At 39.3% G+C, this 13,633-nt stretch overlaps 1 long non-coding RNA gene across 1 annotated transcript in view; it reads right to left on the bottom strand.

Annotated features, from left to right (window-relative positions):
• LOC139184220 (uncharacterized) overlaps positions 1-13,633 on the bottom strand; it is a 1,143,978-nt gene that overhangs the window by 1,069,297 nt on the left and 61,048 nt on the right. The gene's annotated exons all lie outside the window — the stretch shown is intronic.

The raw sequence follows: 13,633 nt of genomic DNA, 5'->3' as shown, positions 1-13,633 counted from the left end.
AAGTTTCTCCATTCCTTATCATCTCATGAGATAGGCTCAATTTCAAACAATATGAGCAGGATGTTAGGATGCGGAGTTTTCTGTACTTGCTCACATTGCCCAGGGGCCTAAAAATCCCCGGTGGACTAGGTGGCATGCAAGTACTCTTCCTTTTGACAGTGACTGTTACGAAGAGTAAGAAACACAGCACATGAATGCCAAGGTCTGCAAACTCTGTTTCACTAGAATATGGATTTAACAAGGGCAGTGACTACACACTTAAACAGTGCTTGGCACAGAGAGTGCACTCCATAAATATTTGCTAAATGCTTCAAGAAAAGCTCTTCTTTAACACACTGCACTTACAGCCTCAAATCCTACAACCTCGGGCGGTACATGCTCCCCTTTCTACTGAGTTTCTTCATCCCGCAGATCTGAATGCAACCGTGTGACTTTCCAAGACCACACGCAGAACGTTACACGTTAAGTCATACGATGGAAATGAGATTAATTATGAATGAGAGCTGTTGAAGGACAACAGAAAAAGATACAAATCGAGTGACATTTTAAATGGACTCCTTGATTCCAACGTTTTATGTGAAAGAGGTGGCAAGAAACCCCGCTTCTAAGCCCTGAACACAGCAATGCTTAAATAACCAGCTTTGAAAGACTAACAATAGATTTCAGCTCTACCCCTGCAACAGCATAACAATGTCACACACACACGCACAAACAAAGCTGAAGACCCCATTGAAATATTTGCATCTGAGATATCTTCTAAAAAGCAATGTGAGCACAAAAGATGCTACTGCTGCTCCAACACAGGAGCCTTTGATGTTCCCTCGTTTTTACATCATAGAGGGAGCTCAAAGGGTTAATTAAAATTTAATGATATCGGCAGTACTTTGAAAAAGTTATGAACTTGGGCGAGATCAATCACTTTCTTGGACTGCCTGACTTCAAAGCCGACATTATGCAAAAGGAGAGAGGGGGGAAACAGCTCCCATTCTGAACTGAATTCATAAGCAAGGATTTTCTCATTAGTGGTCTGCACATGGAGGAGATTCCAAGTTCAAACTGAAAGAGGTGAGATGCCAAAAAGTGGTTAATCTGAATGTTAAGCCTTTGATGCCAATCGCATTTAGGTTTGAATGAACACATTACCAGAAACATCAAAACTGAGAGACCCCAAACCAGGAAATTTAGGATTAAGAGGGAAAAACAGCTTTTTCCTCCCCTTTTCTTTATTTCTGCTTCTGGAATCATGTTTTGTTTGGCTGGATTTAGCGAAAGAAGAAACAAAGAAAACCAAACTAATTAACTTGTTTATTCATTCTCAGTGACATTCTATGGAATGACATTTAAAACGACTGATTTAACTTCTGTCAAAATGTAAACTTTGGGCTGTCTCTTTGGCCTTTTCTTCTGCTTGTGTCATCTTTGCCTAAATTCCCTAATCATGATTTCATTCTCCGTTTGAAATTCATTTATTTATAAATATAAAGGGTGATGTTGTTTCAGCCAGAGGAAAATAACTTCTTTTTTTCATATAGATGAATACTCTTCACTTGGAGTTATAGCTTGAGGTGGATATAGTCATTTCGGCCTAAGTTACAAATGTAATAGAAATGGCTGTTTTGAAACAATTATGAATTGTCACTGAAAGCCAGAAAAACTTCAAAACCTAGGCCTGAAAAGAATGAATCTAATCAAAAGCTGTTACCAGGTAACATCTTGCCTTAACACAAGGGCACCAAAGGTTCGTGGTGGAATAAAAAGGGCCAATCAGTAGCATCGTATATATTTAGAGGTGAAATTTAGATCAAATCCCCATTCATCAAAGGTTGAGAAAAAAAAAAGGGGGTATGTATTCTTATCTGCTACAGGATTAATAGAAAAATCAAATCACAGATGTGCCACCAATTTGGGAAAAGCTGAAAAATGCTGGATTTCCTCCAATATCTCTCTTCCTCCAGATACCTCTTTCAAGACTGAAAAATAGGTTTTATATAAAACTCCAAACTGAAATGGTCTGCTGGATTCTGCTGGAGACTCAAAACATGCCTATAGATTAGTTCAAGGGAAGGGCTTGCTTCTCTGATGTTGGATGTGCTCAGGAAATTATCTTATTGTTATGAATGTACTCATTCCATTTGTAAACTGCAGAATCTCCCCTGGAATCTTACAGATCCAGCAATTAAAAGCTTTTAGAACTAACACCCCCAAAAGATGTCCTTTTCATTATAGGGGACTGGAATGAAAAAGTAGGAAGTCAAGAAACACCTGGAGTAGCAGACACATTTGGCCTTGGAGTACAGAATGAAGCAGGGCAAAGGCTAATAGAGTTCTGCCAAGAGAACACATTGGTCAGACCAAACACCCTCTTCCAACAACACAAGAGAAGACTCTACACATGGACATCACCAGAAGGTCAACACCAAAATCAGACTGATTATATTCTTTGCAGCCAAAGATGGAGAAGCTCTATACAGTCAGCAAAAAACAAGACTGGGAGCTAACTGTGGCTAGGATCATGAACTCCTTATTGCCAAATTCAGACTTAAATTGAAGAAAGTGGGAAAAACCACTAGACCATTCAGTTATGACCTAAATCAAATCCCTTATGATTATTCACTGGAAGTGAGAAGTAGATTTAAGGGACTAGATCTGATAGATAGAGTGCCTGATGAACTATGGACAGAGGTTTGTGCTATTGTACAGGAGACAGAGATCAAGACCATCCCCATGGAACAGAAATGCAAAAAACAAAATGGCTGTTTGAGGAGGCCTTACAAATAGCTGTGAAAAGAAGAGAAGCTAAAAGCAAAGAGGAAAAGGAAAGATATACCCATTTGAATGCAGAGTTCCAAAGAATAGCAAGGAGAGATAAGAAAGCCTTCCTCAGTGATCAGTGCAAAGAAATAGAGGAAAACAACAGAATGGGAAAGACTAGAGATCTCTTCAAGAAAATTTGAGATACCAAGGGAACATTTCATGCAAAGATGGGCTCAATAAATGACAGAAATGGTATGGACCTAACGGAAGCAGAAGATATTAAGAAAAGGTGGCAAGGATACACATAAGAACTGTACAAAAAAGATCTTCATGACCCAGATAATCACCATGGTGTGATCACTCACCTAGAGCCAGACATCCTGGAATGTGAAGTCAAGTGGACCTTAGGAAGTATCATTATGAACAAAGCTAGTGGAGATGATGGAATTCCAGTGGAGCTATTTCAAATCCGGAAAGATGATGCTGTGAAAGTGCAGCACTCAATATGTCATCAACTTTGGTAAACCTGCAGTGGCCACAGGACTGGAAAAGGTCAGTTTTCATTCCAATCCCAAAGAAAGGCAATGCAAAAGAATGCTCAAACTACTGCACAATTGAACTCATCTCATACGCTAGTAAAGTAATGCTCAAAATTTTCCAAGCCAGGCTTCAGCAATACGTGAATGGTTAACTTCCAGATGTTCAAGCTGGTTTTAGAAAAAGCAGAGGAACTGGAGACCAAATTGTCAACATCTGCTGGAACATCAAAAAAGCAAGAGAGTTCCAGAAACACATCTATTTCTGCTTTATTGACTATGCCAAAGCCTTTGACTGTGTGGATCACAATAATCTGTGGAAAATTCTGAAAGAGATGGGAATACCAGACCATCTGACCACCTGTTGAGAAATCTGTATGCAGGTCAGGAAGCAACAGTTAGAACTGGACATGGAACAACAGACTGGTTCCAAATAGGAAAAGGAGTACGTCAAGGCTGTATATTGTCACCCTGCTTATTTAACTTATATGCAGAGTACATGATGAGAAATCCTGGACTGGAGGAAGCACAAGCTGGAATCAAGATTGCCAGAATATTAACAATCTCAGATGTGCAGATGACACCACCCTTATGGCAGAAAGTGAAGAACTAAAGAGCCTCTTGATGAAGTGAAAGAGAAGAGTGAAAAAGTTGGTTTAAAGCTCAACATTCAGAAAACTAAGATCATGGCATCTGGTCCCATCACTTCATGGGAAATACATAGGGAAACAGAGGAAACCGTGGCTGACTTTATTTTTCTGGGCTCCAAAATCACTGCAGATGGTGATTGCAGCCATGAAATTAAAAGGCGCTTACTCCTTGGAAGGAAAGTTATGACCAACCTAGACAGCATTTTAGAAAGCAGAGACATTACTTTGCCAACAAAGGTCCGTCTAGTCAAGGCTGTGGTTTTTCCAGAGGTCATGTATGGATGTGAGGGTTGGACTATAAAGAAATCTGAGGGCCAAAGAATTGATGCTTTTGAACTGTGGTGTTGGAGAAGACTCTTGAGAGTCCCTTGGACTGCAAGGAAATCTAACCAGTCCATCCAAAGGAAATCAGTCCTGGGTGTTCATTGGAAGGACTGATGTTGAATCTGAAACTCTAATACTTTGGTCACCTGATGCAAAGAGCTAACTCATTGGAAAAGACCCTGATGCTGGGAAACACTGAGGGCAGGAGAAGGGGATGACAGAGGATGAGATGGTTGGATGGCATCACCGACTCAATGAACATGGGCTTGGGTGGACTCCGGGAGTTGGTGAAGGACAGGGAGGCATGGCGTGCTGTGCTTCATGGGGTTGCAAAGAATCAGACAAGACTGAATGACTGAATTGAACTAATAGAAAGAATAACATGGAAACATATACACTATCATATGTAAAATCGATAGCCAATGGGAATTTTCTGCATGACTCAGGGAACTCTGTAACAATTTGGAGGGGCAGGATGGGGTGGGAGGTGAGAAGAACGTTCAAGGGAGGGGGGCATATGTATACCTATGGCTGATTCATGTTGATGTATGGCTGAAACCAACACAATATTGCAACTATCTTTCAATTAAAAATACGTTTGTTGTTGTTGTTGTTGTTGTTAAGCAGTCTACTGGGGACTTCCTTGTTTGTCCAGTGGTTAGGAATCTGACTTCCAATACAGGGGACATGAGTTTGATCCCTGGTGGGAAAACTAACATCCCACATCCCATAGGACAACTAAAGTCCCTGTGCCACAACTACTGAGCCCTTGCACCACATGGAAAGATCTCATATGCCACAACTAAGACTCAGGTACCATCTTCCACAATTTTTACATTTAAAATTGCCATCAGGATCAGTATCAGTTCAGTCACTCAGTCATGTCCAACTTCTTGCGACCCCATGGACTGCAGCAAGCCAGGATTCCCTCTCCATCAGCAACTCCCAGAGCTTGTCAAACTCATGTCTGTTGAATTGGTGATGTCATCCAACCATCTCATCCTCTGTTGTCCCCTTTTCCTCCCACCTTCAGTCTTCCCAGCATCAGGGGCTTTGCCAGTGAGTCAGTTCTTCCCAGCAGGTGGCCAAAGTATTGTAGTTTCAGCTTCAGCATCAGTCCTTCCAATCAATATTCAGGACTGATTTCCATTAGGATGGACTGGTTGGATCTCCTTGTAGTCCAAGGGACTCAAGAGTCTTCTCCAACACCACAGTTCAAAAGCATCAATTCTTTGGCTCTCAGCTTTCTTTATAGTCGAACTCTCATATCCATACATGACTACTAGAAAACCCATAGCTTTGACTAGACGGATCTTTGTCGGTTAAGTAATGTCTCTGCTTTTTAGGTTAAAATTGCCATCATCACCTAACAAAATACATCCAGTGGTGAGATTTAGCTATTCAGAACTTCTGAAGTGAATTTGATTTGGGGGAACTGAATATAATTAATATAGGAGATACAAAAACTGCTCTTCAAAATTTCATGAATTTGATAAAACACTTTTATTGTTTATCCACACCTATGACTCGATGGATGTGAGTCTGGGTGAACTCCAGGAGTTGGTGATGGACAGGGAGGCCTGGCGTGCTGCCATTCATAGGGTCGCAAAGAGTCGGACACGACTGAGCAACTGAACTGAACTGACCTGAACTCATTGTTGGCTCATTAGGAAAAAGTAGCAAGTTTGTTTCCAAATATATCTTATTCATAATCTCAGAAATTAAGAAAAATCTCCTGGTACTATATTTCTTATGTTCCTACCTTTTGCTTTTTTTTTAATCTTTTAATTAAAAAACACAATAACTCACTTCTTCTTTTCCTCTTGTCTCTCTTTGTTCACATTGTAAAGAAAGCACTACTGATCTTTCCCATTTTAATTTTCCTTCATTTATTTCTAAATATTTTTAATTCACCACATAATACATAGGAAAATGATGTATCGCAAATGCACTATGAAAAAAATAGCATAGAGTAAAGATGTCAGAAGTTTGACAGATTTGGGATGGTAGGAGCAGATGTTGGTATACCAGTTATAGTTTTAAACTTACATGAACAGGATAGATTACGCTGAGTAGGTGATATTTATGTAAAGACCTGAAGACGCTGAGAAGTAAATGAACATCTTCTCTTTGAATGAGTATTCAGAAGAGTTTCTAGGCCAAAATAGCCATGCAAAATCCTGTGCACCCTTAAAAGGGCTATGGTAGAGATAAGGGTGCAATTTCTGTGCACCCTTAGTGGGGCTATCTGATATAGTTCTCTTAGCCTCCTCTATCTCCCCACCCTGTCTTTCCATCCATCTAGTGTTTGCCCATCACCCTACCTTATCCCTTCCCTTTCTTTCTTATATTTTCTCTATTATGAATTGCAAATGCAAGTGTCAAGGTTAAGTTTCGTTTACAAACTTTTGTTTTACTTCTATGAAGAAAAGTATCAACACAGGACAATGCCTAAAAACAAACAAACGAATCCAGCAGTACATCCTGTTTATGGTATAGAACATAACAACCTCATCTTACATGCTTGTTTACGACTCCTCGAGGGGTTGATAAATATCGATTGCATTGCCAAGCCATACTTGAACTCTCAGTTTGGGGTTCATTTCACATTCCTTCCTGTTGGTATTGTTTTGTACTCAAAATTATAAAGTTGTCAAATGAAGTGGCTCCAAACTTCACTGGAGAAGTGGGGAGAGGTGTGAATTTTTATTGAGTTATTCTTAAAACTTGGCTCATTGTACATTATAATTTCTTTCTTGGAATCACCTGCCTCCATCTTGAACAGGAGAGAAATAGACTCTCTAACACTTCGACAAGCAAAGTACTTGAATAACGATTTAACTTCTCACTCAGAATAAATTAGCTGGGTGCTTTTGAAACTACTTTGTTAATATCACTTCATACTGTATATTTAATGAAAAAAGAAAATGCAAACCTCTTTAATAGTGACCATTTATAATTCTTTCCCAATTATATACTATATTTTCCAAGTTTATATATAAATCTCTTTCTGTAATAAGAAAACATTTTGACTCTTTTTAAGTTTTTGGCATTTTTGTAAATGAAATACAAAAATTAAATAAATAAAATGTAATTTTAAATTTTAAAAAATCTCTAAGTTTTTTCTTTCAAAAAAAAAAAAAAACTACTGAGTATAGTTGAAACAAGTAGTTGAAAACTGACTTTTTCAATTATATTTAAATCTTGACTTAAAACATATTTCTAGAACTCAGGGCTTAGTTTTCATTCCTGACCCACAGTGTCAAAGATATTCAAAAAGGTGAGCTAGAGTTCATAATACTGACGGGGATCAAGGAAAGAATAAATCTTTAGTTTGCAACTACTGGTGACCATAAGGAGACTTCTATCAGTGATCATCAGAGGGAAAGTCCTATGATTGAAGCATCTCGCTTGGAAAGCAAAACCGATGATGATGGGGCATAATCAGAGAAGGGAAGATCAATCAGGGGAGACAGATGAAATGAGGTACAAAAACGTCTTGCAAAGCAGTAGAAAGGAGGACTTAAAATTTGGTAGCCTCAAACAGCAAGAACAATTTTGAGAGGAAGGGGTGGAAAAGAGCAAGAGCCTCAGGAAAAGAGGAAGAAGAGAGGGAGAGCTTTAAAGTTAGAGGCGAGAAAGGCAGTGGAAAGCCAGACTACGTCAGCTACCCTGGTCACTTATGAATACACAGCAGATGGGTTTATTTAAAGATATTTATACTGAAAGAAGTAGGTAGTATGGCTTAAAGGTTAAAATCACATACTCTGAATTCAAGTCCTGTTTCCTTTCATTTGGTACCAGCTAAGGGCCTGGATCAATCTGTTAAATCTAATAGTATGTCTTTATCCAACTATGTTACTGCCAGATTTAGTAAAATAATTTCTGTGAAACATTTATTATGATGCCTGAAATACAGCAAATAGTCTGAAGAGATTATTACTTTTCTCATGCTTACAAAGTTTTTAAGGAAGTTTATGCCATCAGTTTCTCTAGTTCACTTGTTTTTTTTCTATAAACCATTGCATTTCATACTTAACCCCACATGATGTCACTTAAATATTAACTACATACACAACAAACTTGTTTTTCTATATCCTTCCTGGACATAACTGGTTATAGGTAAACTCTAAGGAAAAGTTGGTTTCTTATTCCAAACAATGTCTTATCTCTCAATATTTGGTACCCATTTCACCCCAATGAAACTATGGTTCTCAAAACTAATTATATAATTTGGCAAAATCCATTCACACAATGCTACAGCCTTATGGAGTATTGGCGTAGATATGACTCTGACTATCATAATGAATGTCAGAATTATAGTTACCAGAATTTTGGTCATATGGGAGATGGAAAAGAAGGAGGTCCTCTGGGTCACCATCACCCTTTCTGTATCACTGAGTTGTAGCTACTAGATACTACTCTACCTCCGCAACTTCTCTCTGCTCTTTTCTTGCTAGTTCATCTACCACTATCTTTCAGAGGGAACTCCTCCACTGGACTCTATGAGGCCTCACACACTTATTATTTCCCCCTTCCTAGCATTCCGGGTGAATATATATATATTTTTAATGCATGCTGACAATACAACTATTCTGATAAAAGTTTGCCATTCCCTATTATTATCACAACAAATATTAAGCTTCTGTCCATGTCTACGGGCTTCCCTGATAGCTCAGTTGGTAAAGAATCCACCTGCAATCCAGACAATCCTGGCTCAATTCCTGGGTTGGGAAGATTTGGTGGAAAAGGGATAGGTGACCCACGCCAGTATTCTTGGGCTTCCCTTGTGGCTCATCAGGGAAAAAAATCTTCCTGTAATGCAGGAGACCTGGGTTTGATCCCTGGGTTGGGAAGATCCCCTGGAGAAGGGAAAGGCTACCCACAGCAGGGTCTACAGGGCTGTACTACAGCCTTGGTCTTCTCTTCATCCTCTCTACTTGTCTCGCCACACCCTAATCACATTGGCTTTCTTGAAGTTTGGAGAAGACAACTAAATTTCTACAGCCCCTGTGCCAAAGCTCTTGCTTTTGTGCTCCCCTTTCTTTTCCACTGGGGCTTAGGCCGCACTTCTCCAACTTCAAGAAGCTTGTTCAAGATATCTCCAAATTATTCTTTGGATTCTGACCTGATACTACAGCAGGGATTTTTTTTTTTTCTCATTACTCCACCTCTGCTCTGTTCCCATTCTGTATGAACTCAAATGCTGTCCTTACCACTGTTCCAGAATCATATATCTTCTTTTCATAGTACTAAAATAATATCATCTCTCTAATTTCATGTGTGTGTGCACTTTCACTCAGTCATGTCCAGCTCTTTGTAACCCTTTGGACTGTAGCCCACCAGGCTCCTCTGTCCATGGGGTTTTCCAGGCAAGAATACTGGAGAGGGTTGCCATTTCCTTATCCAGGGGATCTCCTGATCCAGGGATTGAACCTGCATCTCTTGTCTCTTGCATTACAGACAGATTCTTTACCTTCTGAGCCCTCAGGCAAACATACATCCCCTATTTATATTATACATTTGCATATATATACATATATAATACATATAACCCTTGTAATTCTTATTTATCTCCTTATTAGAATTTAATATCTGCTAAAACTGAGACTTTGTGCTATCTTACCATTATATCTCTAGCATCTATTGAGTAGATTAGTAATGCAAATATTTTATGTATCAATAATGAATATACTTGGTTCTTTAACTTATATGATCTATCTCTCAACTAGGAAAAGTGAGTGATATGTCTCTATTCATTTGTGATGAAACCAGCAAAGGGAGATTAAACATGTTCTCAAAATTCCACATCTAGTACAAAAGAACAGAGATTAAACTCTTTATTTTATAATATCTTTAATTTAGAAATCTAAGGTTCTAATTCTCAAATTTGTAGTGTTTCTTACTTGCTCAGTTTTTGAACTTTGATCCCATAAAGGCTAAAATAAACTTACTTCCTATTACTACCCCACTAGACTTTTGACTGTGTGGATCACAACAAACTAGAAAATCCTTAAAGAGATGGGACTACCATACCATCTTATGTGCCTCCTGAGAAACCTGTATGCAGGTCAAGAATCAATAGTTAGAACCTTACATGGAACAACAAACTGGTTCAAAATTGTGAAAGGAGTATGTCAAAGCTGTATATCGTCACCCTGTTTATTTAACTTATATGCTGAAGTTATTTATCCTGTGAAATGCTGGGTTGGATGACTCACAAGATAGAATCAAGATTGTAGGGAGAAATATCAACAACCTCAGATATGCACTTTAAGGGCAGAAAGTGAAGAAAAACGAAAGAGCCTTTTCATGAGGGTGAAGGAGGAGAGTGAAAAAGCTGGCTTAAACTCAATATTCAAAAAACTAAGATCATGGAATCCAGTCCTATCTGCTGCTGCTGCTGCTGCTGCTGCTACGTCGCTTCAGTCGTGTCCAACTCTGTGCGACCCCACAGAATGCAGCCCACCAGGCTCCCCCGTGCCTAGGATTCTCCAGGCAAGAACACGGGAGTGGGTTGCCATTTCCTTCTCCAATGCATGAAAGTGAAAAGTTAAAGTGAAGCTTCTCAGTCGTGTCTGACTCTTAGCGACCCCATGGACTGCTGCCTACCAGGCTCCTCTGTCCATGGGATTTTCCAGGCAAGAGTACTGGAGTGGGGTACCAGTCCTATCACTTCATGGCAAATAGATGGGGAAAAAGTAGAAACAGTGACAGATTTTATTTTCTTGGGCTCTAAAACCACTGTGGACAGTGACTGCAGCCTTGAAATTAAAAGTTGCTTGCTGCTTGGAAGAAAAGCCATGACAGATCTAGACAGCATATTAAAAAAGCAGAGACATCAGTTTGCTGACAAAGGTCCTTATAGTCAAAGCTATGGCTATTCCAGTAGCCAGGTACAGATGTGAGAGTTGGACCATAAAGAAGGCTGAGTGCCAAAGAACTGATGCTTTCAAACTTTGGTGTTGTAGAAGACTTGAGAGTCCCTTGGACTGAAGGAAGATCAAACCAGTCAATCCTAAGGGAAATCAACCCTGAATGTTCACTGGAAGGACTGAAGAAGAAGCTGAAACTCCAATATTTGGTTACCTGATGCAAAATGTCAACTCATTGGTAGAGACCCTGGTGCTGGGAAAGATTGAGGGCAGAAGGAGAAGGGGGTGACAGAGGATGAGATGGCTGGATGGCATCACCGACTCAATGGACATGAGTTTGAGAAAACTCCAAGAGATAGTGAAGGACAGGGAAGCCTGGCTTGCTGGCATTCATGTGGTCACTAAGAGCTGGATACAAATTAGTGACTGGACAATGACAGATCTGTGCTGTTACCTGGAACTTAACTCCCATCTCATTCGGTCTTGGTTGAAAGGAAATAAGAGTCTTAAATCATTATAAAACCATCTCTAATGAACTCTGTATTACTTCTTTCTCTCTCATCCTGCCTACAAAGGTGGCAATGTTGAGACTGTCGAAATTCAAACATGAGACAGAGCTTTCCTTACACTTAGGTTTTGGTTTCTAGACTGAGTTATTTATCTCTAGATGATATGAGTATCACTTGAAAGGTTAGTTTCAACAACTACAACTTTTTATCTCTGCCCAAGGAAGCATAGTAATGGGCTATTCTGTTCATAAATTTTGAACGTGTTGAGGTTGTTTGAAATTACAACAGGGGGAAAAAAAGGAGGAAAGTGCTTTTTGTTTGTTTGGTTTTTTCTGTTTGTCCTCATACATATTTGTACCCATGAGCTTTTCCATTAGAAAGTAAAACAGCCAAGATGATTAGAGTGTTGTGCCTTTCAGAAATGTGGACCTGCAGCATGTTGCTCCTGGACCCCCAAACCCTTCATTTACTCATCAGCAATGTGTGCCTCCTGTGTGTATGTCAGAGTGGGTACTACCACCTACTGAACTTGTGCAAGGGAAACACAGCTTTCTGCACACATAACCGAGGCACAGACTGTACGGTGTAGATATCAGAATAATGTCCATTTTTCATCATTTCATCTCCTTGAGAGATACTACCCAGAAATGCAAAATATTAAGAATAAGGCATGAAAATGTAGATCCAGATTATGTATAAATGATACAAAATCACTTGTTAACCTTTATATTCCTTTTAGAATAAAGGTTACATGGATAAGGCTAGGGTGAATCAACTATCTTTTGCCCTTTCCCTTCCCTAGCCATCTTACACTTCAAAACTCCCCCATTTAAAAACTATGATTTAATACTCTTCTCAGGATGGGTTTTACAACATATTGTGCATACAGTGTGATATACATAATATCCAAACATATTCGTAAGTGTACATTTCCATGGCAAATGTTTAGTTAATGATGTTGCTAGAAGTTACAGAAAGAAATAAAATCCTCTGCTACATTTATCATTTTGGGCACCTGAGGTGATGAGGGTAGGCAAAAGACCATATTCCTCCATTTTCAGAACCTAGAAAATGATATCCATAGATATTTCTATATAGATTTGGAGTATTTGAGAACCAAATCAGAAAATGACGGAATTAAGCTGGTTTAAGGGAAGGATGGAGGTTGGTGACATTGTACAGGAGACAGGGATCAAGACGATCCCATGGAAAAGAAATGCAAAAAAGTAAAATGGCTGTCTGGGGACGTCTTACAAATAGCTGTGAAAAGAAGGGAAACGAAAAGCAAACAGGAAAAGGATAGATATAAGCATCTGAATGCAGAGTTCTGAAGAATAGCAAGGAGAGATAAGAAAGCCTTCCTCAGCGATCAATGCAAAGAAATAGAGGGAAACAACAGAATGGGAAAGACTAGAGATCTCTTCAAGAAAATTAGAGATACTAGGGGAATATTTCATGCAAAGATGGGTTCAATAAAGGACAGAAATGGTAGGGACCTGACAGAAGCAGAAGATATTAAAAAGAGGTGGCAAGAATACACAGAAGAACTGTACAAAAAAGATCTTCACAACCCAGATAATCATGATGGTGTGATCACTGACCTAGAGCCAGACATCCTGGAATGTGAAGTCAAGTGAGCCTTAGAAAGCATCACTATGAACAAAGCTAGTGGAGGTGATTGAATTCCAGTGGAGCTATTTCAAATCCTGAAAGATGATACTATGAAAGTTCTGCACTCAGTAGGCCAGCAAGTTTTGAAAACTCAGCAGTGGCCACAGGACTGGAAAAGGTCAATTTTCATTGCAATCCCAAAGAAAGGCAATGCCAAAGAATGCTAAAACTACCGCAAAATTGCACTCATCTCACACGCTAGTAAAGTAATGCTCGAAATTCTCCAAGCCAGGCTTCAGCAATATGTGAACCATGAACTTCCAGATGTTCAAGCTGGTTTTAGAAAAGGCAGAGGAACCGGAGACCAAATTGCC

This window comes from Bos indicus, chromosome 7, assembly GCF_029378745.1.
Source record: "Bos indicus isolate NIAB-ARS_2022 breed Sahiwal x Tharparkar chromosome 7, NIAB-ARS_B.indTharparkar_mat_pri_1.0, whole genome shotgun sequence".
Taxonomy (NCBI): domain Eukaryota; kingdom Metazoa; phylum Chordata; class Mammalia; order Artiodactyla; family Bovidae; genus Bos; species Bos indicus.
Note: the sequence above shows the minus strand (reverse complement) of the source record. Positions and strands in the feature narration are given on the sequence as shown.